The following is a 22,710-nucleotide window of genomic DNA, read 5'->3' as shown; positions in this document are numbered from 1 at the left end:
CACTGCTAAAAACACTCTAATCTCGACTTTACTGAGGGTGAAACTCGAACCCAGAAGTGGTCGTAGAAGCGCACTTGCTTGGATCGCGCTTTTGTAACGACGCTTAAATGGGTCTCTTCGATTGGCGCCTCCTCGAAAGCGTGAGCGTTACGTCGCTTTGGCCGTGAGGGAATACTCGGGGGTGTTTTTTGTTACCTGCTGGCACGCCTGCGCGCGTTGAAGGTCTCGTGTAAGCGGCCGCGCTGGCATATCCTGTGTCCGCATGTGTTGTACGTACATTTGTAAGTAACCCACGGACTACCTTCGCCGCGACGACCCGTGCTGCGTATCGTCCGTGCCGTACTGCGTTTGTTCTTCGCTTATGCGTGCGCACCCACGACCTTCCTTTTGTGTCTGTCGTGCTTGTGCACTGGCAAGCTCGACGTCGCCGTGTTATTGTTCTCCGATGAATCGTGCGGGTATTAATTGCGAGACCGTGAACGCAACGGGGTGGCGATAGGGGTTCGCCCATTTATAATAGTTACTGTAAATGACTCCTAAATGAGCCATGTCTGTTTCTTGTCTGTTCTAATCAATGTTGTGTTGAGCAAAGAAAAACGAGCCCTTCTTTCGACCATGTACGTTATATGGCTGAAAGGGCCATGTACCTACAGTAACCTTATCCCATAAGCCAGTGTTGATATGACGATGTGTGGTGTTTACAGGGACACTACAATGTCAAATAACAATTCCTTTGTTTCAAACTCATAAATTATCTTTGATCTCTGTTACTGTTTAGTTCCCCATCCATGGTTCACTATTAGGAGAGAAAACGTAGGTCAAAGTTTCGTTTTGTTAAATTTCGCGCCAGTACGTCGGCACTTGGATGCCAGTATGTGATGTCACGGGCGTCATTTATTTCTTGCATATTCTGGCCACGTTGCCTCAATAAAATTTCCTGAAACTCGCTATGTTAAACGTAGGGCGCCCATAGAACAGAAAGTAATTCATTTTTTACCGACAAAGAATCATGTTGACCCTAGCGGACGGCCGTCAAAGATTTATGACGTCACGGAGCGTTGATGCGGGAAACTAAAATCGGTGTAGCTATCTTCGTTTTCTCGCGTGTCAAATCTGTTCTTGTGCCTAGAGTAGTGCGCTTTAGCGTTATGAAAGAGTAAAACTGATACGAGAAATATAGTTTCTTTTCTTATTGGCGCAGCGGTCAGGTGCGGTCAAAGAGCGCCTGTTTCCAATGTGTTCTATAGCTTTGGGGCATTAAAAAAAAAAAAAAAAAGCCTTGTAGGAAGTTTACTTGGGAACAGCAGCAAGGTCCAGGTACTTGCCCAGACAACGCAATGACGTCCTTTGGATACACCTAGGATGCGCTGCCTAGGATGTGTGGGAAGTTCAAAGGATGTCCCAAATAATTCCCGGAAACCTCCTGGAAGCCTCCAAAATGAGACAAAAAACGGGATCCATAGGACTTCCTCCCCATAGGACATCTCGGGATTTTGTTGGGATTAGATTTGGATGTTGCACATTCCATTATCAGTACATGCGGCATTTAAAGGGCACATGCTAGTTAATAGAAAGAACTGTTTTTTTGAAAGTCTTACATTTCTTTCAATGTTCTTAAAACCCCTGCAGCAATGCAATTCACTCCTGCTTTTTCATGTGACTGTAGGCCTATAATATGTTCAGTGGTTCTGTTGCTTTCTTCTTTGCTTATTTTCCAAATCTTGAAAACACTGCAAACACTGCTGCAAGGGCAGAACCCCACACATCTGCCTACAGAGCACTTTGCATGTAGAAGTTCCCAATGTAAAATAGAAGAACAACAGATCTTGCCCTATGTGTTTCACTTTCAAGCCTGAATTAAAGAACAGCTTGAAGACGCTTTCAAGCACAGGTAAAGGAGCCAATGATAAAAGCTCTGAATTCCATGATCCTGCAACAGTTCTAGAACAGAGATGAGTACAGAAAAAGGAGTAGGATAAGTGCAACACATCCCATACTTTTCTGAAGATGGCTAAAGTTAAGCGTGTTCAGACAGAAAAATGAATTTTTAAAATACTCCGAGTATTTCTGGATTTGTTGTAAATGTATGACACTTGTTAATTGTCACACTATAACTTAGACAATATATAGTTCATGCGAATAGAAGTTTGAATTCTTTATTTTACTGCACATTTGCCATGCATAAAGGGCACGCATATATATAATTAGGAAACATTCTCCTCACTGGAACTGTTAATACACAGCTTAAAGTAATCATTTTCTTTCTCTGATGTTCCCTTAGCCTAACTGAAGTTTTGATTTCCTGAAACACAATATCTTTACTAGCACACTCAACTTGCTTAATTCTCATCTACTAATGCTGAATTCAGGGTTGTATTTGCTTGCTCGGATGCTTTTGCGATTACTGCATGGGCACTTTATGAACAATGTACTATGTAGTGGACCTGATTTTAGCATTATACTATTGGTGCAGTTAATTACTCTTTGCTCTTAAATCTACAGGCAGCGTGCAAGTAAGAAAATTAAGTTTTAGGAAACAAAAAGTTCAGTTCAGCACAGGAAACAATGCACCAGAAAAATGATGGCACTGAATATGGCGTACATAAACAAGAAACGACAAAGAAGGAATGAAACAGTGGTGAAAAAAAAACACAAATTTTAATACACGCAATGCAGAGAATTTGCAACAAATAACTGACCTTCAGGATTATCTTATTAGTTGAAAAAAAAAGAAAGAAACTATTTTTGTTGCTTTATTCTTTATTCAAAGGTTACCCCGCATTGCCCAAAGGCGTTACAGCAGGGGGGTTACAGAAACGACATAAACAATTCTTCGTTCTTACAGCACACTTGCATGGCAGACAATCCATTCCACTCTTGAACAGTTCTAACAAAAAAAGAGTTCGCGAACAGGTTCGTCCTGGTGCGTAATTCTCTTATTTTAAAAACATGGTCAGTTCTAGATGAACGGTAATGAGGTTCCTTAAAGTATTTTTCTTTATTAATTCCTGTTTTATCATTATATATCTGAAAAAAGAACTTCAGTCGCAGCTTTTGCCGACGCGAGGAAAGCAGTTCCCACCCAAGTTCATTTTTCATCTGAGTGCAGCTCTCCCCTCTCTTGTACCGTCCCAAGACGAACCTGGCCGCCCGGTTTTGAATTTTTTCAATTTTATCAATCAATGTGGCTTGCGAAGGATCCCACACGGCACAAGCGTATTCCAGTATAGGTCGTATACATGTTAAATAGGCTGTCTTTTTAAGTGCAGTTCCGAAGTTTTTAAATTACGTTGGATAAAGTTTAGCGCCTTTCCAGCTTTATAAACCACATCATCTACATGCGCATTCCACGAGCAGTCGGATGACAAGACTACCCCTAGGTATTTATAACTATCTGCTCTTTTTAGACGTTCATTGTTTAAAGTATACTCAGTTTCCATTGGTTTCCGCTTCCTTGTAAAAGAGACATGGACACACTTTTTATTATTTAGGTTCATTTTCCACGTAGAGCACCAATCTTGAACATGTTCCAAATCAGTTTGCAGTTGGGTAAGGTCTCTGTCATTCTTTACTTGTCTATACACAACACAATCGTCTGCAAACAATCTAATATGTGATGAAATACCTGCTGAAATATCATTTATGTAAACTAAAAATAAAAGTGGCCCTAAAACTGAACCCTGTGGAACTCCCGATGTCACATCAACATAATCAGAGCTTTTGCCGTTTAAGATGACGCATTGCCGGCGCTGGCACAAATAATTTTCAATCCAATTTAGGACAGCAGAATATATATTTAGTAATTTAAGTTTGTTGCAGAGGAGTGAATGTGTTACCGTGTCGAATGCCTTGCGGAAATCTAAGAAGATGCAGTCAGTTTGCCCCCCTGAATCAATGGTGGATACCAGATCATGATAAAATTCAACTAGTTGTGTGGTGCACGACAACCCCTTTCGGAACCCATGTTGAACATTAGTTAATATATTGTTTTCAGTGAGGTGTTTCATGATTCCAGAGTAGAGAATGTGTTCCATTACCTTGCACACTATTGATGTTAGAGAGATTGGTCTGTAATTCCCAGCATCCTTTTTCGATCCTCCCCTGTGGATTGGAACAACATGGGCAGTTTTCCAATCAACAGGTAGGAGGCCTGATTTCAAAGATTGTTTATAAATTATGTGCAAGTAAAGAGAGATTGGTTCGGCGCACCGTCTCAGAATACGCGGAGAAATCGCATCTGGGCCAGTTGCTTTCGTTTCGTCTGTTTGCTTTAATAGCTTTTCAATGCCACTTACGCTGAACTCAATTGGGTTCATTGGAGGTATGCTACTGGCGTCGAACGAATAGGCAAAGTCCTGTATTGGCAACAAGATAGATTTAAAATAGTTGTTCAAATAATTCGCCTTCTCTCCATCATCTGTGATAGTTTTGTTATTATAAACAATTTCATTTATACCGACACTCTCAGAACCGCAACTCTTGATATATTGCCAGAAATGCTTAGGATTTGCTCTCAGCGTGTCGTTCAAATTTTTAAAATAGACGCCTCTGGCATTTTTTATACCTTTTTTGTACTCTTGCGTAATCTGAAATAACTTTTGATAGTGGCTAGTCCGTTTAGTTCGTTTGAATTTAGCGAATAACCGCTTTCTCTTATTTCGCTCAGCAGCATGACAGAACCAGGTCATCACGGCCTTCTCCACATCCTTCAAGGTCGCATTCGGGTTTCGGATGTCATTAGTCAACACGCCTGCATGCATAGAAGCGAAACTATCGTTCCTATAAGTTTTGTACACCACACAAAACTTGGGTGGGTATGGCACTCTTCTAGAAGTTAAGGCAGCTGCGCATGTGTGGTGCCAAGCCTGTAGGAAGTGCGGAGCTGGGCAGCCTTCTTTGTTTCTTTTCGGTTTTCTCTTTCTTTCCGCCTCTCTTTTTTTTTCTCCTTTTACGTCTTGCTGTCTTTTCTTCTCTTTTTATTTTTATTTATTCGTTCCTCTCTATTTCTTTCTCTTTCTAATTTTCTTTCTTTTCCTGTTCTTTCTCTTTGTCTATTTCTCGCTTGCTTCCTCTTTTTTTCTATTCTTTTACATGGTTCTGCCTGCGTAATGCCAAGCAACGGCAGCATATGACAGCCCGGGCCCTAATGTGCTCCACACTTAATATCATCATCAAGGCGCTCGAAGAACAAGAAGACCTCCTTGGTGCGAGCACGCGCTCATTACGCTACAGATGGCTATGCTATACGCGGTTTTGCCTGCATTATGCCAAGCGATGACAGCATACGGCAGCCCTGGCCTCAAAAGTACTACACACTTAAAAACTGACAGTAAATACCAGGACTAATTGCAGCAAAGTATAAATAGACAACCTAGCTATATTGAGTATACTGCTTGACAGAAGATTTCAAAAAAGCTAAGTTATATCAAGCTTGCTACACCTGACTCACCGCACATCAGCTTGCAGAGGTGCAGTTCACAAAATTTTTTTCCCTTTGTGCCAAACCAACTGAAGCCCACTGCAGCATTCCAGCTGAGGAGGGACTGCAGTACACATGTTCTTTTCTGTTTCGTCGAATCTCCCCCTTGTACAGCCATGCGCTTTTTCTGTTAAAAGGAAACAAGAAGATATACAGCCAGAAAGATACATTGGGATCCAGTTTGCTTTGAATGTTTTGCAACCTAAATAATCTTGTGGTAATAAAGAAATACAAGCTGGCTTCTAGCTTTACTTAAATTCTTTAGAACTGTCATACGCAGCTAGCTATGTAAAAATTCAACAGTACGTCATTAATCAGACTGTCATAAGTAATATTCCCATGAATTTATAAATGCCTAGTCACTCTAGCATGCTGTAGTTACAAGACAGGCAACATTATACTGAGCTTAGGCCATGAAGCAGAGAAATTACCATTTGATCATGAGCTTGGCTGTCTGTCTCGAGCTTCTCCTCATACGCAAGAACATCCGCCACATTCGAGAAAGGCAGGTGTGGGAGGCCATGAGGGTGCGGAGCTGCACTGTCGGCATTACTTAGCAGCTCGTTGAAATATTGCGAATGGGCTTGCTGGGTGTGCTTCATGCTATTTAACATTTGTAGTATCTTTTCCATGAAGGCTGAAAAAGAAGTGATGGCATCAGTGTTATGAAAGTTTTCAGTTCTGCACTATGTCTAAGATGAAAAACTACCGCAATGATTCGAACATAGCCAGGCTTAAGGTAACTATAGGTATGTAATGTTCAAAGTGGTTTGCTTTTCCAGGTAGCTATAGGTCAGCCTATAGCTTTAAAACTTTTCAGTGCATTATATGGCAACACATGGAAAAAAAACGGTCATGAACATTGCTGAGAGTTACTCGTAGGAGCGCTAACAGCAAAGCATGAGTCTTCTTTGCAATAAGAATTGTTAGGGTTTTACGTTCCATACCATGACATGATTATCGTAGCCAAAAATTTTGACCACCTGGAGTTCTTTAACATGCACTGAAATCTACGTACAGCCTTCTTTGCAGTTTTTGCGACACTGGCTTGGTGATAACAGTGTAAGTGAGGATCTACGATTTTATCAATGCTGCAGCAGCACCACGAGTACAAATGTTTTATAAGTTAGATTTACCAGCGCAAAAAAGACAGGACATTTAGGAAGGACAGACACATATAGCGTTGCTGTGTCCTGTCTTTTGTACTCTGGTAAATCGATCTTAATCATGAACCAACTCGCCCAAGCAGCCGTTTTAGCAAAGTTTTATAAGTCACCGCTTGCACACTAGCAACCATCGTTGCTCAAATGCCGAAGCATGCTCCCCCCCCCCCCCCTAAAGAAGAAAGAAGGGATAAACTGCACCACTGACTTATGGTTAGACTGACAGAAAGCTGAGCTAGTTTGTAGGTACTCATATTAAAGAGACAGGGCGTGCGAACGCGGACACAAGAGAGAAGCCAAGATGTCAAGGCGTTTGTGGTGTCTTGAGTTCCCTCTTGTGTTCATGTTTGCACGCCCTGTCTCTTCAACATGACTCATGGTAGTGTGTCACTGTGTCACAACGACAATGGGAAAGTATGTTATGTCAGCAGCGACATAAAATTTTTTTTCATTTGTGCTACGTGGCTGCGGCATAAGGGAGGGTAATGAATGCTCACACTAATACTATTATCATGAAACCAGAGCAAGGTGAGGCAGACTGTGCAGAAGCTATGCTGTTTGCGTTTCTATTTATGCTGATACATAGCATATATGAAGAAAATAGGACACTGCCCAGATACACGAGCTCAAGAGATCGAGGTGGAGCAATACAGCAGGCTGTTACATTGCTTGAAAACAAATCGTATTACTGGTGACAGTCATTGTAAGATGGGTTCTGCCATAATTTTTTCCATCATGAGGCCAGCAACCCAACTAAAAAAACTAAGCTGATTTAGTGCTAAGAATATCGCCTTCCGTTTCCAACACGTTACAATAAAAAACAATGCTAGTGGAATTAATTTCACTCTTCTGGGCATGCATTATCACATATGTGAATAGTCCATCTACAGTACAAAGGAAACATTTGCCTCAAGTAAACATGAAGCAAAAAAAAACACATAAACAAGAGTGCAATTTTTCCCTTAGTATTAATAGGACCCAAGGACACTGAACAGTATGAACTGTAACCATTAAAGAAGGTGAATGACATACCGAGCACTTGTGGGTCTGTTTGTGACCTTGTAGCCCCGGTCAGATATGCGGGTCCTGGACTGTACGGTGAATCTGAACATAATTGACACCACAAGTTAACATCTAGAGTTACACAGACAGGCAGACAGAGATAAAATAGATACAGAGACAGATAGGCAGGCTCAAAACACCTGAAGTGGGCAAAGAATTCTCAATTTAACGAGTAAATGTAAATAACTACAGCAACATGCAATAAGACATCAGAATGACATACCAAGCATGCTCGGTTCCATGTGTGGTCATGCAGCCACAGCAAGAGTTATAGCACAATGACTGTACAACAAAACAAGGTAAAAACTGGAAACATTGCATAACAGCAACGTATTGATGTATACCCCATAAATGACATACCATGGGATTGCAATTCCGTAAAAGAGTTGGCAGCTTCCAACATGTGCAAAGCACCTAAAACATAGAAACCATAGTTTGCAGGGGCGTAGCCAGGGGGGGTTGGGGGGGTTGAACCCCCCCCCCCCCCCCCCCGAAATTTTCAGTTTTGCTTGCGTATATATACACGCACACATACAAACGCACGCACGAACATACATAAAGTATGGTTGAACCCCCCCCGAAAAGATTTCTGGCTACGCCCCGGATAGTTTTCACTCCACCTTGCCGCACAATGCAAAAGCAAAAAGCACATACCCAACCGCAGCAAGATAAAACATTGCTATGTGAAACTGCAGAATGACATACCAAGCATGCGTGGTTCCGTGTGTGGCCTTGCAGCCGCAGCAAGAGTTGAGGATACTGGTATGTGCGATGAGCCTGAACATAAAACAGACCACAGTCATTGGGCACATGGTAAACATGTCCGAGAGCAGATTGAAGCCCTTCACACAAACCAAAATGACAATAATGTCCAGAATCCAGCAGTAGTGTGACATTTGCCACTCTTGGTGTGGACAAAAGCGCCCTGGCGCTACTTGGTAGCTCACAAAGGCAAGAATACGAGCGAGGAACCTTTAACAGATTTGTGACGGCATCGTGAGGCACACTTGACTCTAAGCTTCATTGTCATAGGTCTTCTCTCAACGATGCTATATCCAGTTCTTTCAATATACTTGAGTTAGAATCCGTTGCAGTGTCCTGCTGTGTAAGGCATCTGTGGCACCCGTCGGGTTCCACGGGAACGCTGTGCATGTTGTCACCAGTATGGTGCCCCTAGTCGCAAGATTCCAGCATGCCGCCATAAATGCCGGCACTCGCAACTTGGCCGAGCGAACGGTTCAGAGATGGTTCGGGAACTTCTGGCTGATTGGAGGTAAAAGCGACACGTGAAAGATTCTCCTCCGCGTTAAAACATTCGCCAGCAGCTACCAATATTGCGCGCACATTGGCCTGCACGGCGTGACTGATCAGCAGTCGATCTCGACATGGAAGCCATGTTTAGGTGACTATAAGCGTAGTAAACCACTTGGTAAACAACGTGGTAACCGGTAAACTCCCTTGTGTCGTGCTGTTTAAGCGGGTGACGTCTAAAATATAGCATCGCACTGCACATTACAAAAGGCAGATGCACACAACAAACGTGGAATAATGATAAATGCAACGATGACTTACTCTCGTATTCGCTTTCCATGGCGCGCGCTTCCCGCCAAGCGTATGCAAGCTCTAAAGATAAAAAAACAGGGCCAACACACGTGTATCTTCACGCTTGACAGATCAAAAAACAGTAGGAAAACAACACTTACCTTCGATTACAACCAGCTTCGCGAACCCAAATTTCAGATTGCGCGCGAATTGTAACTGTTGTAACCGCACGCACCGCACGCAGAGAACACGCTTCAAATGCGGAACTATAGAAACAAATCGCAGCCACAGCCGTGTTGTCGTAATGCTGTCGTACATATAATGAGCATAAAATAAAAGAAAAAGTTAAGAAACTACAGCGCACTTCAATTACGAATTACAAATCTTTTGTTTTCATAATTTTTCGCCTGCCCACTTAAAAGCAGTGTACATGTAAAACGATACATTCGAAGAGCTGAAACCGAAACTGATCGCCGCTTCTCGAAAGGAGCACACAGGAAGGTTAGTTTTAGATGGGACGGTTTCAATCCCCATTAATGTTTAACTATATTGGACTTTTTCGTGTGCCATCGGGGCTAAGTACGTTGAAACAGTTTAGTGAGCAAGGTTGATCGCATGTATATATGTGGTTCCGAAAAACGCGCAGCACATCAGCACATCACGCAATATACTATGTCGTTGCTCAAGGCGGACGTGCTTTAATTAAGGCCTGCACGAAAGAATAATTAGTATGCAAAACTTCAGCAAACAAGAGCCGTTATGTGTTCTCGCCTGTTTAATTAATACATGTTAATTATTTGTGAAGGGTTGCGCAAGTCTCATATATGTATTGGTGCGATTTTAAGCAATGATCGCTGGAAATGTACATTATTAATTCATGAAGACAACATGCATATATGTGTGCTAATAGGAGTAAGTAGATTAAAACGCGTGTGTTGATATGAGGCATGCAAGCATCCACCCATTCATGTCCTCTTTTGGGATGTTTAATGGACATCCGTTCGCTGAAGTCTACGGGACACCCATATGACTTCCTTTATTGGATGTGGGACTTAGGTACTTGTTTGGGACATCCTTAGGACTTTTCGTGTTGTCTGGGTGTTTAGCTTCTGTCTTGAAGGAATGATAAAAAGAAGTTCCATCAGATGGATCCTCCAACACAGAACTAATTATGATGTACGTTGACATATTCACTTGCAGCAATCGGCGTTTCAAAGCAGACTTCCTGGTTCATTTATTACGGGCGCCGTGCGTGCGTATTCAATGTGCATGGATGTATGCATTTCACGAACCCGATGACCACACGCGTTTTGAGAGCACTGAAAGGACATTGGCGGTTTGGCCATCTCTGCGGCTTCGGCCTTCACCATTGGAGTGTGCGATATTAGTTCCGCGGATTACTTGTACGTCATTTTTTTCCAAACTGTCTGCGAAGTGATTGGCAGCACGTGTTTGGTTTGTGTATGTGTGTCAGCCACCGTATGGTTATACCATGTTCGTTAAAAAGGAACTACAGGATATGAATAATCAAAACCACGCATGAGCCCTGTAAGACGCCGCGTTGTGATGAAACAAGCTCGTATTAGGTTCAGCCACCGGAGGTTCCTAACACGCTCGACTGCAATACCGCTTTCAAGTCAACAAAATGCTGTCAAGGAATCGAACCCGGGACTTCGTGCACGGCTGAAGGACGCCAAAGCGACAGCGGTAGATCATCATCAGGAGTTTGAGAGAACGCGTTCGAAAAGAAAAGAACAGCAGGGCGACGTTGTACTTCAGCACATACACGCGCGTACCTTATCACAACCCCGTGCGCTTACGCAGCTAAATTACGGCTCGCACGTTTAGCTTATCACTTCCCTCGTTATTTTCCGTGTACATGCGTACGCCCTCAGGAGTGTGAACATAACACCACCCGAGCCCAGCTCGAAATTCATATTGTGCTCAGCTTGTGCCGTCTTTGTGCGCTGTAGCCTTTAAGTGGTCTGTGTCACCGAGCTCTAATGACACCGTGGAAACGCACAGTGACCTCTCGCTGGGAGCGGAACCGCAACAGGTCGTCCCACATGTGCCTACCCCTTGTGCCTTTCCAGGAGTTTGCGTCGTCTGCTTCGGGGGGAAGTTTGTCGTCTGCTTCGCGTGCGCCTGCGCATTCGGTGGCACTCACCGACTCGGTGCCATTGTCTCTTTTATGTCCTTCACAATGGCAAATACTCGCGGTTGTTTCCAGGGGGAGGGGAGGGGGGCACCGCGACCCTCTTTTGTCCAAGGTCAGCGTGCATGTCGAGCCAACACCACCTAGACTAGCTGTGTGACCAGCAGACGCACTTAGGACGCATGGATGCCGTGTGCAAGCCTGCATGCCCTGTGGTCATTCCACTCCCTTTGTTGAAGGACGATGAAGAGGCACCCAAGCGGGCACCCAAACCTTGTTGTTGCATCCAGGAAACGATTAGGGTGCACGTGTTTTTTTGGAGATCGTTCGAGGAACGACGGGAAAGCGAAAAGTAAACTGAACCAGCTAAAGTTTTGAAAAACGTCGCTGAAGAAAAGAAGAGGCGGGCGCGCGCATCCAGACGACGACGATTATGTTCGTCTGTTCTCCGCTCGCGAAGCAGACGACAAAGGCAGCCCTGCAGGTCGGGTGCAGAAGTTGACCAGAGAGCAATGGTTCTTATGCCTTTTCCTTTTATTCTTGTTTTACACGCCAAAGATTTCTTGTATGGCAGGTTCTGGTGCATCGCGTCCGCGTACAAAAGACGCGTAGAACAACAATCTTCGGCTAACCGATTTACTCGATTAATCCAGCGTTTATGCGTCGACAAAAATAAATAAATAATGCTCATGACGTAAAAGTAAATATAAGGGTGTATAATTTTTCCGACGTGGGGAAATGACGTGATAAATTCTGCTTCAAAGACAAGACCACTTGCATAAGAAACGAACGCCATGCCCATTTTATTCATTCGAAACAACGGATTTTCTTACTACAGGATTTCTTTGAGACCGCCGTTGATGAGGTAATGCGTCTTGCACTAGAGAAACACCGGGATATTTGCAGTGTACGTCTGTTTATTCGCTCAATATACTCAATAATGATAATGTATTAGTTCACTATAGCAATATTGACAATACCAGACCAACCATAGTTCACAGCTTAGCTGGCTTCCATCTTCGACGGCAGTGGAGGAGCTCTGATCTTTTTCTGCTTTTTGCTTTCTCTCTTGAACTCTTGAGTGCCGCGGTGGGTGCCTCGGTTATTTTCATTGAAATACCGAGAAAGCTTTCGCGGGGCCATGCGGAATGCGTCTTCTCCGGCTGCAACTAAGAAAGCACGGCGTTGTGTGCGCGACAGCTTTTGATACAAAACTGATTGATGCACGCTTCTGCAGCGGCAGGTTTGAACTGCCAGGCTCGGCGTGACGTATATAACTCAGTGTATATAGTTATGAAAAAACAAAAAAAGAAGCAGGCGCGAACTGTAGCTTCCGAAAGTTCAATACCATCGGAGAGCTTTAGTGATCGCTAGCTGTGTTGCTGCTGCTTCGAGGAGTGCAGCTTGTGTGTGACGGTCGCGGCTTTGCTGTGCAGTCGAAGGAAGCGTTAATAACAAGAGTGCTTGCATTAGGGTAAACAAGCCGTAGACGCCATTTCACGGAGAATGTTGACGTGCCCCGACGGGATGCTGTGGCCGCATCAAGGCGGCTCTCTTCTCGCTCCGTGTCTCGCCGCAGTCCTTTGCCGTACGCCGCGACAGCGGAGAAAAAGATTGATTAAACGCAGACCGCTCGCGTGCCTGGAACACCCCCTATTCGTTATGGACCGTTGCTCGCAACGCCTCCTTCAAGAAAAAAATAAAGAATGAAGAAGTTATAGACAAAGTGTGAGCACTGTAGTCACTCAAGCGACTGTCCCTGCCGTGGGTCGTCTGCTACGCGAAACGCGTCGTCTGCAAACAGCTAGACGTCGTCTGCTCTGTAGCTGTAGTCTGCTGCGGTCGTCTGCTTCGTCTGCCGTAGTGTTTCGAAGGGGAAACGGCCGTACTGCAGCGGCGATGTGGGTGCGAATAGCCAAAAATAGGCGGCGCTGAGTTTGCCTCATTTGTTGCTGTTTCTCGCGCGTGCCCGTGTCTTCTTCGGAGTGCACGCTTCAGCTGCGCTGCGCGTACACCTTAGCGCAAGGAATTGAGATCTTAAAGCCCGTCCGGCAGGCCAAACCTAGTCAGCTACGCTGCCGGTGCCGCGGCCGAGTTGCTAGGCCTAAGTTTCCATTTCGAGGAAAAGCGGACGAACAAGCGGAACAGTGGAAGTAGAAATATGCAGTTGTTTTTAGCGTACGCGTTTCCTTTGTCCCCCCTTTTTTGTGCTATATGGAAGACAACATTTTGTTCTGCTACATTACAGCCGCTGCGAGCGATGTGAATAACTCGAAATAGTCGCCGTGTGCGAAGTAAAAGTTAAACTAAGTGGAATTCGCGGGCATTCACGCGTATTACGAGACCCGTGTGTTCCCCGTGAGTGGCCACACACACGTTATCCCCGAAGAGCAGTTCCGGTTGACGAATAGGCACACAGTATAGACAGTGATATTCGTTTTCACTGTAACATTAGCGCTTGCTAGTTCCTTTGTTACAGAAATTTCGCAACCGACAAGCTCACATTGCTCGCTCTGTGTGCATCGCTAAGATGGTGGTGGTTCCTTTCAGATAACTTATAATTCTGTACTCAACAATACTAAGGGTAAAATCTTTCAGACTGGAGGCGGCAAAAAACACGGACAAGCGCTACTTCCAGATAGAACGGCAACATGGGCTAGTTGATTTAGAATCGACATAATTGCACGGCGCAGAGTAAACGAGGACACATGAAAGGACCCAACACAGGCGCTGACTTCAACTGAGATGAAGTCAGCGCCTGTGTCCTGTCCTTTCATGTGTCCTCGTTTACTTAGCGCTGTGCAAGTATGTCGACGCTACTTCCAACCGATTTTTGTTTCGAATGAATAGCTTCTTCACAACCAACACATGAGAAATCTCGAACATGGGCATGCGCAGTACGTCCACTCGCATCAGCATCAACGCCACCATAATCAAGAATTCCCCCGAACAAGGCTAGCTCATTTGCTGTCAAATTCACGGATGTCATGCTGACACATCTTCTACCTTCACACCGCATTCGGGCTGCCTCAACAATTTCTCGTGTAAGCTGATTGCCGTCCCGGAACAAAACGTTGTTGAGTTTCGGAATCTTCATATTGGTCATGGATCATCCTTTCGTGAGCGGCAGACGTGTTGTACAGTTCGTACGGTTTCTAAAATGCGTACCAGTATTCATTTAATACATGTTATGGAACATTAAACTTTTGCTAACGAGTGCGTCCATAACCTTTATGTCGGGCTGTCAGGGCATTTTACTTGACGTCTTTGTTCTTTCGCCTTCCCATAAGGAAGGCTTATGTATAGTCGGTGGCAGGGAGAGAGGCCGTTCACTTGATTTGGTGGCAAGCCCGCGAAGCGTGGACTGTGCTCAGTGAAGCGAAATCGGCTCTACAAGGATACTTACATGTCCAGAAGGCCTTTGCAGATTATTGGCTCATTGCACTGCCGAGCAGAGTGGTCCGCTTATATACCACGTTCTAGTGTATTTCTGGTCACTGTGGTCCATAGGCGTGCGCCAGAGGGGGAAGGATGGCGGCACCCCCCTCCCCCAGTCGCCTAAGGTGCGCGAAGAGTGTCTTAATTACTGAGTCGGACCTGTCCCGTCATTGTTTAAAGAGCAGGGTTATGGACACGCATGCAGGTTTTTGAAGATAATGATTGCCGAAAGCATCTGATGCTGCATTCCGAGAACTGCTTACTTCCCATCTTTACACTTCAGGAAAGCCTGGAACCGAAGGCAGGCCATTTTGAGAAGCAAGTCATAGCTTCATTTTCATCTTTCTTTTTTTCGTCCATAGTGCATGTCTTTTGCACTCGACCTATACGGGGAGGGGTGCGGCGATACGCCTGTGGTCTATACTGTATACATAGCAATCAAGTGGACGACACTGTAGCAAAAGAGAGAGGAACGCTCTCGAAGAAGACTCCGAGCCACTGCTCGGTCGACAATATATATAAATGCCTTTTTCTCAAGTGTAATGCGAAACTAAACTAAGAACGGCCATCTGGAAAAAGTGTCGTTTACACTCCGTTAGATTAGGCGACAGACACCGAGTATCCGGACAATGAACTGCGCTGCAGGTGCATGCATTTATATATGTGACTGCCCTTAATGTACGGAAAATCGAAAAGGTCTATTGACGCTGTTGCCATACTCTCGACCGTAAACTGTCATCAGAAGACTTTTGGTTGACTTCTTGGCGTCAGAATTCGAGTAGGGGCTAATAATAACAATTGTTGTCGTTTTACGTCCCAAAAGCACGATATGATTATGAGGGACGCTGTATTGGAGGAAATTTCGACCGCCTGGGGTTCTTTAACGTGCACATAAATCTAATATATACACGGGCCTCAAGCTTTTTCGCCTCCATCGAAATGCGGCCGCCGGGATTTGATCCCGTGACTTTCGGGTCAGCAGTCGAGCACCATAACCACTGTAGCGCCGCGGCAGACACCCGCCACGATGGTTTAGTGCTCGACTGCTGGTCTATATATGGCGACGGTGGTCTAGTTATGGTGCTCGACTGCTGACCCGAAGATCCCGGGATCGAATCCCCGCGGCCGCATATCGATGGAGGTGAAAATGCTTGAGGCCCGTGTACTTCAATTTGTGTGCACGTTAAAGAACCCCAGGTGGTAGAAATTGTCGGAGCTCTCCGCTATACGGCGTCCCTCATAATCATATATATCGTGGTTTTGCGACGTTGAACGCCAACAGTATTAACATCGCGTTGGACTAGTGTTCCCACGTTTGAGAGCATCGGAGTCAAATCTCGACGGGCACCTGGCGCGAGACGTATAACGAGCAACACGTGGGTAAAAGCTTGCCACGGTGACGTCATGCGCGGTGTCCAAGCCACGTGCGAACTTCTGTTTCGGTTCGGCCCGTCGTGATTACTCAGCGTTCGGTGAACGAGAGCTAAAAACCGAGCTCCGTGTATACTTGTTATAGGCGTGGGTACGCTGACAGATATCCAACAACACCAAACATGCTTCTGTGACGACGACTGTGTCAGAGCCTGCTTACCCCCTCGCTCTCTTCATGGTTCCCTTCCTCCCGCGTATGACTCGGCGCCGTGACTCATGGCGCCGCTGACGTCGCCCGCGTCCTTTTTTTGTCCGTTCGCCAGGAAAGAGTTGCCCCCGTTTCGCCGGAGTTGCAGCGAAAGCGTCAACTTGGCCCGCGCTTTGGCGCCTGGTGTGAATCGTCACGGCACACGCGTAATCGGTGGTGTACCGTTGCTGCTGTCGAAGTCATTCGAGACTTACATGCGTGCACGTGTGAGAGGCAAATACAACGTGTCTTATAAAGCTGTAACGGAGCGCAGAAAACGACACGTACAAGAATAGAACAACACAAGAAACAACACCCAATGTACAGTATTTGTCCTTACCGTTCTTTGCAATGCTGAGTTATACATTTCTAGCGTAACGCCTTTCAGCGTTACGCTAGAAATACTAAAACAAAGACATTCGGCGTAATGACTATAAGCATAGTCTCTATGCGTAATGACTTTCAGAGCAATAATGACTATGTGCTAGCTTCAAGCGCTACACCGTCGGACGCTATCCCTTGGAACGCTAACTTCAATTGTGATTCATTGAAGCCTGTTAGCGTAAATACAATCAGCACATATTCACACAGCGCGTATAGCTCTTGGAGCGTACGTATGCGTGTCAGCCGAAGCTGTGTGAAAACGCGTACAATTGTGCGCATTACACCCCCCTCCCCTCACCCGCACTACGGCATGCCACATAGTCATATAGTGTGGTTCTGGCACGTAAGACTGCCAGCATTTAATTTTCTCGTATAGGATATTATTTCGACATGTCCTGCATGCCGAGAGGCGCGTTATACTCAGGAAGCCTTCCCTCATGCATCTCTTCGTTCGGCTGCGAAGTGTTCTATCTGCTCAAGCACCCGACGAGAGAGAAAGGACGTTTGCTCTTTGTGCTGTAACAAACGATGCTTGGGTCTGGGTCACTGGCGCTCCCCTGACGTAGCTTAATTTCACCTCAACATCAGCTGTCACGTTGGGTGTGGCGCTGAAATCACTGCCGTCGGATCACATGACTTTTGTGTTCTCGTCGGTGCAGGAAAAATGTAGAGAAAAACTGGGGGGACTTCCTCGAGACGCTGCCTTGAAGAAAAGATGCCTTGCTCGAGAAATTATGGAAACTTTTGGATAATCTTACGCTGCCCACGAATACCGACAGCTGTGTATCCTTTCCTGCACACCCGTTCTCTTCCTTATAATCAATAAACGTCATTCATTCATTCATTCATTCATTCATTCATTCATTCATTCATTCATTCATTCATTCATTCATTCATTCATTCATTCATTGTCCGAACCCGTGGTATACAGTACAGTTTGTGAAACGGAGTATAGAGGCCCGTGTGTTGTGCGATGTATAAGAACCCCAGGGGTTCGAAATTTCCGGAGCTCACATCTACGGCGAGCCTCAGTCATATCGCGGTTTTTGGCAGTAAATACTCCAGCAATTACTAAATCAAATTAATTAATTATTTCATTCATCCATTCGATCATTCATTGTGGGAGCTGGCAATTTTTTATCCTTTGAGTTCTCGGCGTTTATGTTTGCGGGCGCTTCAGCAGGCGCATACAACTTCGCTTTAATGAGAAAAATAAAAAATTAAATTAAATTAAAAATAACCGGAGAATGAGAGAGGGAGAGAGATAAAAAGAGAAATCACAGTAGGCTGCTTTCAACACGCGTAACCAAAGGAAGGCACATCTCGCGTTCCACAGTCCACGACAGGAAAGCGTCCAGACATGAAAGGTACGGCCGCGCTTTGAGACGCAGAACATTCACAGCAGGCGGCGCGACCCGAAACACGAAGCTTCCGTCCGCCAACGTACACACACACACGCACACACACAGTGCGAGTGACCTGCAATGGATGCCGGACGCGGGCTTTGACGCAGACATGGTCCGCGTGGTGCTCTCGCAGTAAAATAAAATAATAATAATAAAAAAATAAAGAACACGGACTAACGACTGACGAAGCGGGCCCTCCTGCCAAAACGTTAGTAAAACTTGTGTTTCATACGTTTGCCGTCCTCTTTTAGGGGCGAAGCTCCTTAAGGCGGCACCCGTTCGTCCCTCGTCGTCGTCGTCGTCGTCGTCGTCGTCGTAGTAGTAGTAGTAGTAGTAGTAGTAGTAGTAGTAGTAGTAGTAGTAGTAGTAGTAGTAGTAGTAGTAGTCCGTAACAAGTCTTACGCTTTGACCTCCAAGGTGGTGCCGGTGGGAGATTTTTCCTGTGCGTTGTTGAACAATAAAAAATTCGCAGCGTGCGCGTTAACTAAAAGCCGAATTCTTCTGTCTCTCATTCCCCATTAGCAGCCATTGGCATGTTCCAGTAGGAAACGTTAGTAGAAGTAGAAGTGTAAGTGTTAGCTAAAAGCCGACTTCTTCTGTCTCTCATTCCCATTAGCAGCCATTGTTTACCTCCGAGGTAGTGCCTGGTGAGATTTCTCCTGTGCGTGATTAAACAATAAAAATTTTGTTCAAAACGCCGTTGATTGATGAAATAAACCAACGAAAGACGCCAGATGTTTTGTAAAAGCAAAAGGAAAGAACGCCAGATGTTTCTAAAGCAAAACGAAAAGACGCCAGCTGTTTAACGAAAGACGCCAGATTTTTCTAAAGCAATGGTTTTCTAAACAATGAAAATTCACAGCGTACATGTAAAATTAAAGTGAGCTGCAAGTCGTCATAACTCATAGAACCTTTAGTATAAACGCGCCCGATCTCACGTCGGTGATGATGTACTGGGCAGAATTCACGGAAGATTCACGGTTTACCGATGAACCTCCGCAGCTTCGCCCACTCATCATCATTCACTCCGTGGATATGCTGTGATTTTTTTTCAACTGCATTTCACACTGGATCCATTGAACTTCATGCTTATCCTTGCACACACACACACACAAATATATATATATATATATATTTATATATATATATATATATATATATATATATATATATATATATATATATATATATATATATATATATATATATATATATATAAAACAAAAAACCGCCACGCCTGCGCGGAACAGGCAGCACAGTCACAGCGAAAGAGCGGCTTTTCTAGACCCCGTTGTAGACTCTCTTGGGGCAACTAATACAAGTATATATATAGAGAGAGAGAGCGAATTTACACTTTCAAGGTACCCACCACGCCATAAATCATCGCAATTTTCATGAAGTAGGGAAGCACCCACTATGTCATATTTTTGGTCATTTGCGAAGAACCGTGGTGCCCGCTACACATCTGTAGGGCATTATGTGCACTTTGTTTGGGCTGTGGCTCATAACGGTGAAGAATTATGGCTGAGCCCTTCGTAATGGGTTGGAAGCATTCAACGACCTGTGCACTCGTTGCGAAATTCGCATTTTGTGACGCCTGGTTGTTATTTTAGGGGCGAAGCTCCTTATAGCGGCACCCGTTCGTCCCCGTCTAGTGTGTAACAGTCTTAAAAACGGAGGGGGCGTGCACACATGAAGGCTCCCTAAAGACAATGCGCTGCGACAGTACGTGATATCTATCGCCCTCTCTCCTCTCCCCCCCCCCCCCCCCCTATCTTGCCTCGCGGCGCAGCGGCGCCGACGCAGGCAGCGTCACGAGGCAGCGTCGCGGCAGCGTCTTGATTGAAAAAACCGACCGCTCGCGCTGCACAACCGTTCACTGACCACCCCGTATATATAGGCACTGGATTTTGACCTCCAAGGTAGTGCGTGTGTGCGATTTCTCCTGTGCGTGATTAAACAGTGAAAATTCACAGCGTACATGTAAAATTAAAGTGAGCTGCCTGTCGTCATAACTCTCATCGAACCTTTAGTATAAACGGGCCCGATCTCACGTCGGTGATGATGTACAGGGCAGAAATCACGGAAGATTCACGGTTTACCGATGAACCTCCGCAGCTTCGCCCACTCATCATCATTCACTCCGTGGATATGCTGTGATTTTTTTATACTCATCTACGACTGTATATTATTCGCCTTTTCGGTCGGTTTGAAGATTGCGATAGTAGCAGCACGTGTTGCTCCCCAAGAAACTTCCGCTCACTTCAATCATCAGATCTCTAACGGCGAAGCAGAAAGCGTGTTTTTTATGTTGTGCCAAAATAAGGAAAGACTCTTTCTTCGCTTTCAGGTAAAAGGAGGGCGCTTAAAGTGAAGGCCTAACTCTTGTACTGCATGTGTGTGCAGCTCAGAAGAATATTTATTTAAAATATTTGGCCAGACACAGGAGAAAAGTGTTGAAAATGTGCGGGCTACTCGCTAGGCTTTTTATCCCCGCCAACGCTACTAGGCTACGCCGGCCGCACAAAACCGGAAGCCGTCCAGGAGCTGTGTTTACAACAGCGAAAATGCCTATAGATATGTTAACGGGATTCCGTGCCCTACATGACGCCTGAATGGGGTATTTTTCGCGAATTGACTTTCAAGCACCTTCCTATCACAGCTCATGGTATTAGTTTTCCTCCCTTTTCAAGGAGAGTGCCACCAATAATACACCGTATGATTTCTTTACGTTATTAGGACTTTATTCTCTATGGCAAAGTCGCATGATTGACAGATACGCCGAGCCACCACGACAGACGAGGTCTGTCTTCAGAGAAGCCGCTGCGCAAGTGCGCAGTTGTTGTTGAGAATTTTGATCCCGTTCCGGAGTGGCTTGCTTTCTCGACGCTTGTGTGTGTTTGCCTGACTTTTAGAAATGCCTCCTATTGTCTGGAAACAATGTGGGTGTTGTGTATGTTAAGGTAATTCTATAAGGTGATGAATTATGTACTGCGCGCTTCACAATAACTACAATAATACTTCCATGCATTAAATAAAAAACAAAGCACCAGGGTGGCTCCGTGATAAAGAAAAAAAAAACCAGGGTGGCTCTGTGGTAGAATACTTGATTTTTCAATTTCGCGCCAAAATCTCCACGCGTGACGTCACAAATTTTTAAGTATATTTATCGTATTTTGGAGCCATTGGCCCAACAAAACTTTCCTCAAACTTGGTATGCTAACTACTCAGAGGACAGTGTACTTCATTTTTACCGTTGAGGAACTATGTATATGGCCCTAGTAGGCGCCGTCAAAATATGTGACGTCACGGCGGATGGTGCGGAAACTTCTCAGTGGCGTCGCCACCCACACTTTCTTGTTGCGCGATTTCTCGCTTACTAAGCGTCCTCTCGCAGCAAGGGTGGTGTTTTTGGTATCGTGAAAGAGTACTTTACTAATACGAGAAAAACTGTTTTGCTCTTTAGTGTCCCTTTAAATCATGTATACAAGGATTGAACTTTATTATATAATATATATCTCTATATATATAATATATATATATATATATATATATATATATATATATATATATAATAATTTTTATAATTATATATATATATATATATATATGTGTACCTCTCCAAAGAGAGAGACCAGTAATAGATTCAGAACACAGACAACAGCGATATGAGTCACAGCAAGGTTTATTCTCGGTTATATGGGAAATTACCATTGTTTCGTGATTTTTATTATTACTAATTATTTTATTATTGACTGCGTGATTGTAGATAGCCAGTTTGGGTCGAATAGACGTTATGTGAGTCAGTGCCATTGTCTGTGACCTCCCTTTAGTACTTCCTCCGTTGAGCTGTTTTTTAATTCTGTATTTTGGACGAAAAGACAACTTACCGATGTTACTAAGTTACAACTGGTGTTCTGTGACTTGCACCTAAATCTAAGCTCACGGTCCGTTTGTTTGGTTTGTGTCTTTCTTTTTTCGCTTGTTGCCAAAACTTCGACTGTCGAGTCCGGGACAATCGCCACTACGCTCTCGTGCCGAGCTGCCAATGCCGTATCTACCAAACCGCCGAGGCAGTTCATAAGAATGAATAAAAAAAAAAGCAATTTGCTAAAGGCTCTGACTGTTCTGAACTTATTGCCGCTCGAAGCTGAACTCCTGGCCACTGAGGTAGCACGATTCGCACTGTATTACGAGCGCCGAAAGTGGAATATGGAACCCATTGAATTAGCGTAAAAGTAATAAGTCTCGTTTCTATTTATTCCAGAGATTCCAGATTCCTTTATTTCAGCATTCATGATGAGAACAAATGCTAGGACAGGAGCAAAAAGCCGCTATTATATAGCGGCTTTTTCCTTGCTGTATATTACAATTTAGTTACATATTGCCGACGTATTGCGGTACATGTTTACGGTACATATTTGCAGCCGCCAGTGTAACTTCCCAAGGCGTTGTCCATTAGA

At 44.6% G+C, this 22,710-nt stretch overlaps 1 protein-coding gene across 3 annotated transcripts in view; it reads left to right on the top strand.

Moving 5' to 3' along the window:
- Window positions 1-22,710, top strand: part of LOC119372494 (serine/arginine repetitive matrix protein 2) — a 107,753-nt gene that overhangs the window by 2,277 nt on the left and 82,766 nt on the right. The window lies entirely within an intron of this gene.

Source organism: Rhipicephalus sanguineus, chromosome 10, assembly GCF_013339695.2.
Source record: "Rhipicephalus sanguineus isolate Rsan-2018 chromosome 10, BIME_Rsan_1.4, whole genome shotgun sequence".
Lineage (NCBI taxonomy): Eukaryota > Metazoa > Arthropoda > Arachnida > Ixodida > Ixodidae > Rhipicephalus > Rhipicephalus sanguineus.
The sequence above is the reverse complement of the archived record's forward strand: the minus strand, read 5'-3'. Positions and strand labels throughout refer to the sequence as shown.